The sequence below is a fragment of the Triticum aestivum genome, chromosome 2D, assembly GCF_018294505.1.
Source record: "Triticum aestivum cultivar Chinese Spring chromosome 2D, IWGSC CS RefSeq v2.1, whole genome shotgun sequence".
NCBI classification, from domain to species: Eukaryota; Viridiplantae; Streptophyta; class Magnoliopsida; order Poales; family Poaceae; genus Triticum; species Triticum aestivum.
In genome coordinates, this window is record NC_057799.1 from 240,667,309 (window position 1) to 240,672,537 (window position 5,229).

The window sequence follows — 5,229 nt, forward strand, 5'->3', positions numbered from 1 at the left end:
ATGGCGACGGATTCCGCTCTCCGGAGCCCCGAACGGACTCCAGATCAGCCCTCCCAAGAGAGATTAGGGCTTGGCGGCGGCTCCGTATCGTAGAATGCACTGGTGCATGTCGGTCCTAAACAAATGATTTTTAACCCCTTTCCGCGATGGCATCTGGAACCGTCCCCAAGCAAGTGTGGGCGATAGGGGGGTCCTTCCCACACGAGCCAGAAACCGTCGGGATATGCCCTCCTGGCACACACGTTCGGCAAAATGAGGTCGTGTGCGACCGGCGAGCGCTCAAATACGAAAATATGTATAGTACAGCTAAAAAATACAATTATACAGAAAAATTGTTTCTGGTGGCAAGTACATCCGACATAGTCAGTCCCCGCTAAACGTTTCCGCTCGTATGTACATCCCACACAGTCGCTCCAAGGAAAACGTTTCCATTTACAGGTACATCAGACACAATTTTTCCCGTTAAATCGTTTGTGATAGCGTTGCCATTGCACACGATATTAATAATTTTATAGTTTGCGTTATTGAATGCATTACACACGGTGTGTAGAACGAAACTGTGTGGCAAAGGTTGTCCATCACACACACTTTTTATGTGATAAACGTTTGCGCAAGGTGGCCTAACGCAAACAGTTTTCATGAGAAAGTCGTGTGTGCAGTGGAGATTGATCACACACGTAGTGGATCCTAGAAACGTTTCCGATCTCCACGTATATCGCAGACGTTTCGCTTTCGCAAACCGTGTGCAGTGTAATCCCTATTTAATCCATAATTAATCTATTAATCCCTAATTTAAAAATCACATGTTATGAATTTGGAAGTAGGAAATCACTTATTTAATATCCAACCATGTTTATCACAAATATAGGTTCAACCACGAATCCATAATTCAATGCACAGGTACATATATTGAAGAACTACAGAAGCACCAAGTAAAGAATGATGAACGATAGTTGTACAAAAGACTGTAAAGAGAGAGGCGAAAGACATCCTGGTTGCTGGAGAAGGTGAAGCGGAATGCCCATATTGTGCCCTCCTCCATGCATAAGGCACGCACGACTCTAGGCCAACCCCTTGTGATGGCTTCCCGTCCATCCTTCACTGTCTTCATTAGGACTTCTTGATGCTCATTGTAGTCGGGATGAAATAATTAACCTTCATTGCGTGTCCACCAATCATGTACTTTGCGAGGTAATCTTGAGTGAACTGCTTCGGGAACCACTGGGAATGAAAAAGATTCAGACATTGTTGTCTAACAACTCATTATGGGCAGTAGAAAGAGAAGGCTGCAGAGTTTGTAGTTACCATCCTACAGATCACTGTTGTGTTGTATAGAGCATAAACAAATAATTTTCTTGCCACCATTCGTATCTTTTTGCTAATAATCCTTATCAGTTTCCTCACTTGATGCTTGTTCATCAATATCTCATTGCCCCATACGCAAAAAGGGTCGATACGTGGATCCTTGCCAAGGGCATATGTACCTACAAGCAACAAGTCAATATTAGAAGCTAACTAGTGTCCAGGCCTAGATCTATATGCACTACATTATGGAATGACGGGGGAGTACAAGCCGAGGGATGAAGCTAACATCGGCGGAAAATGGTGGCCACTCCCGTTGTTGTCCTGCATAAGTAGTGAAAAGGCATGATAAGTACATCAATCTTAACATCAAACAAATATAGCTAAGGTGAACAACATCATCTCCAAATGATAGCTTGAATGTGTTGGTTTCAGCATGCTCTTAAAGCAGATGTAAAATGGAAGGCAATGTTACCGACAGCAGGCTTAACAGCCGTCAAATATTGCAATTCAAACTGGTATTGTTGAAAATGAATAGAACATAGGTAATGCTTACACATCACACTGGATAAATGTGTAAAACTGAAAATAAAGGGCATGTGTTAACTACACCAGGAATAACTAGAACCAAATATAGCCGTTCAAACTGGTATTGATGTAGTCGAGCGGCACAATTCCGACTTGCACATAATGAACCACACATTGTGAATGACTGAAATAAACAAGGCATAAATGACCAGTATAACAACCAAATATAGCCATTTAAAACTGGACAGAGTCTCACTGCAACCAACCTAACAAGCAAATACAGATAAACAGGGCATATGCTTGAAAAATGGACAAATGCTCACTGCAACCAACCTAACAAGAAGATAAAGATAAAGAAGGCATCTGCTTGATAACTGGAGAAATGCTAAAAAAAGCAACATAACAACCAAATACAGATAAACAAGGCATCTGCTTGATAACCGGACAAATGCTAAAAATAAGAACCTATCAACCAAATACAGATAAACAAGGCATCTGCTTGATACTGGACAAATACTCACTGCAACCAAACTAAGAACCAAATACAGATAAACAAGGCATCTGCTCGATAACTGAAAAAATGCTCACTCCAACCAACCTAACAACCAAATATAGATAAACAAGCCATCTACTCACTATAAACAACTAAATATAGCCATTCGTGAAACTAAAGTGGACAATTCATACTTAAACATCACATAGACCTATTGAACAATACATTTTTGCATAACTAAAATAATTAAACACGGCACGGTTAAAGCACCGCACGACAAATGCTACTACAACAAAGGGTACGGGTTGGCAAGCTAGAAAAGGTAATATTTGCTGATAGAATGTTGCCTCACATTTCTTGGACGGGATCCTTCCAATTGGAGGAGCACAGACCCCTGGTGCGCTCTCTAATGTCACAGATGGGCTGTTTCACCTTGGAAGAACCTTCGTGGGTGCCCTCCTCGTGGTCGTGGTCGTGGTCGATGAGATCTGACTTGGAAATTGATGATCTCGGGCCGCCGCCGTAGAACGTGTCCTTCAGAAGTAACAAAATGGGCTCGATGGCGTGTAAAGCTCACAAATCCTTGACCGCTTGGCGGAGGAGATCAGCGGCAGGGCCGTCGAAGAGATCGCCGGCAGTTGAACCAGAGGGGTTGGGGATGGACCACTTAACCTGTGACATGGCCCGCTTGAAGCCGTCGGTGTGGACGAGCTTGATGTTGTAGCCAGCTTTCCCGAGATATAGTAATACACTATCCCGCTGACATGAAGCCTTTGGCATGGCAAAGTAGTCAACGTCTTCTCCGGCTTCCACGGCGACGTGTTGCTCCGGGATCGACAGGTCGAGGCGAACGGCGGCCACCTCGCCAACGTCCGCCGGAGAGGCCATGATAAACCTCTTCTTGGCCGAACGCTTGTCGGGCTCCCCGGGATACGTGGTCGAGCTTAGGCTGCGACATTCTGGAGCAGGGAATGTGGATCTGGCGGGAAGGGACACCGCAGGCCTCATCTAAAAACTCAGGGGAGTGGGGCGACGGTATGGGAATCGCTGGATAACCTGAACTTTATTATCTAAGCTAGGAGGAACGGGCAGACCGGCAGGGTTGGCGGCGCCGCCGGCGGAGGCCGCGAGCTAGGGTTCGAAGGGCGGAGGGGCCGGGTGGGGGACTGTGGAGGGGGGTGTTTGAGGATACGCCGCGGCTACTGAAAATTTTAGTAATGGTGGGTGGAGATGGTGGTGGATGAGGGAGGGTGACGGTTCAAATGCCTCGGCGGCAAATTTTTTACTATAATGTCAGTGCTGGAGGAGTGTGGGTGACGGTTGAAGTACGGCGGCAACTAAAATTTGGGTAAAGGAATTGATGTGGGGCGGGAGTGCCCAAGATCGCGCACGGTCCAATAACAATATGCGTGTATGATAATAAGGAAAAGTGGCGCGGATCCGCCGATTTTTGCAACGCTCAAGGCGGGTAGTTTGTTTTTTATATTTCTAGCTAGCTGGTCTATCACACACGGTTCGTCCTAATTTCCAAATAAACTTACCCGCCTTTAGCTTCCACAGGTGGTGGTTTTACAGCGCACTTGCAACGCACACAGTTAAGCCAGTACCTCCACCCTTTGCTCGTGATTGCGCGGTCGTGGTGATTTCAGCGCACTTGCATCACACATGGTTGAGCCAGTACCTCCACCTTAATTTGCTCGCGCTTGCGCGGTCGTGGTGATTCACATCGCATTTGTATCGCACACGGTTTAGATATTATACCCCGTGTCCATTGAGGATCATCAGAGTCTTTGCAGCAAAATATAATGTTAGGGAGGGTCAAAAGACGACCACACCAGCATGTGGCCCAAATATATATGAGTGAAAAGGGTGGTATGTGATGTTCAAAATTCCAATGCACAACTTTGACCCCACGGCCCCACGGTTGGGCGCGTCATTGAAAATCGATGAGAGGGGCAAGAAGTCAAGAGTGGCCAAATATATGTACGAATATTGGGGATGTTTAAAACTTTAAATAAACAATGCATAACTTTGGTGGCACCAACCTTGCAAACCCGAAAGCACCCTAACAACCACCTAGCTAAGATATATATAATGACATAATGTCGTACCTAGCTAGGATGCTTGGCCCACCACCTCCCGCTTCGTGTCAGCGGGGCGGATGCACGTAATGATCGATACTTTGGTCATACATGCATGTCGACATGACCTACCATAAGACGGACCAATGAATCTTTCGTTTGGTCCAATGACAGTTGTTGTTGTCGATAAACCGCTTGGGCCAATAGATTGAACCATCATAAACATCGCACGAGAGGGACCACAAAACCAGCACCTCTTGCATGCGGCCCAATATGATGTAGTTGGGAAGGGGTGATGTGTGTTTTCAATATAGAATAATGTACAATTTAGATGTGGTGCCTACCTCTCGATACACACAACAACCATGAAGGCAAGGTAGTTAAGGACGAGATATGTACGCAGGGTTTGATGTAGGTCGAACCCAGCAATCCGAGCATCTGGAAGGGAATCCTGACAACGCATGAGCTCGAGTTTTTGTTAACCGACATTTGACGGTGACCGGCCCTAACATGAACTAGGAGGAATCCATTCATGGCAAACACATACCCCTCATTACCGGTCAAATGGATGATATATATACACTCGGGGAGCCCACATATATCCGTGTCGTCACAAAAAACCGCACAAGGGAGACGTGGTCGGTCAGAAGACCCCGTATACACTGCATGCGTCCCGAAAATATGTATGGGTACGATGGTGTATGATGTGTTTAAATCCCAAATGCACAACTTCGATGGGCCACGCCAAGTACATTACAAACCGAACACCGTACCTGACTCCAAGCCTGGTTCAATACCTATGATGTCAGTTTCCCAACTTTGAGG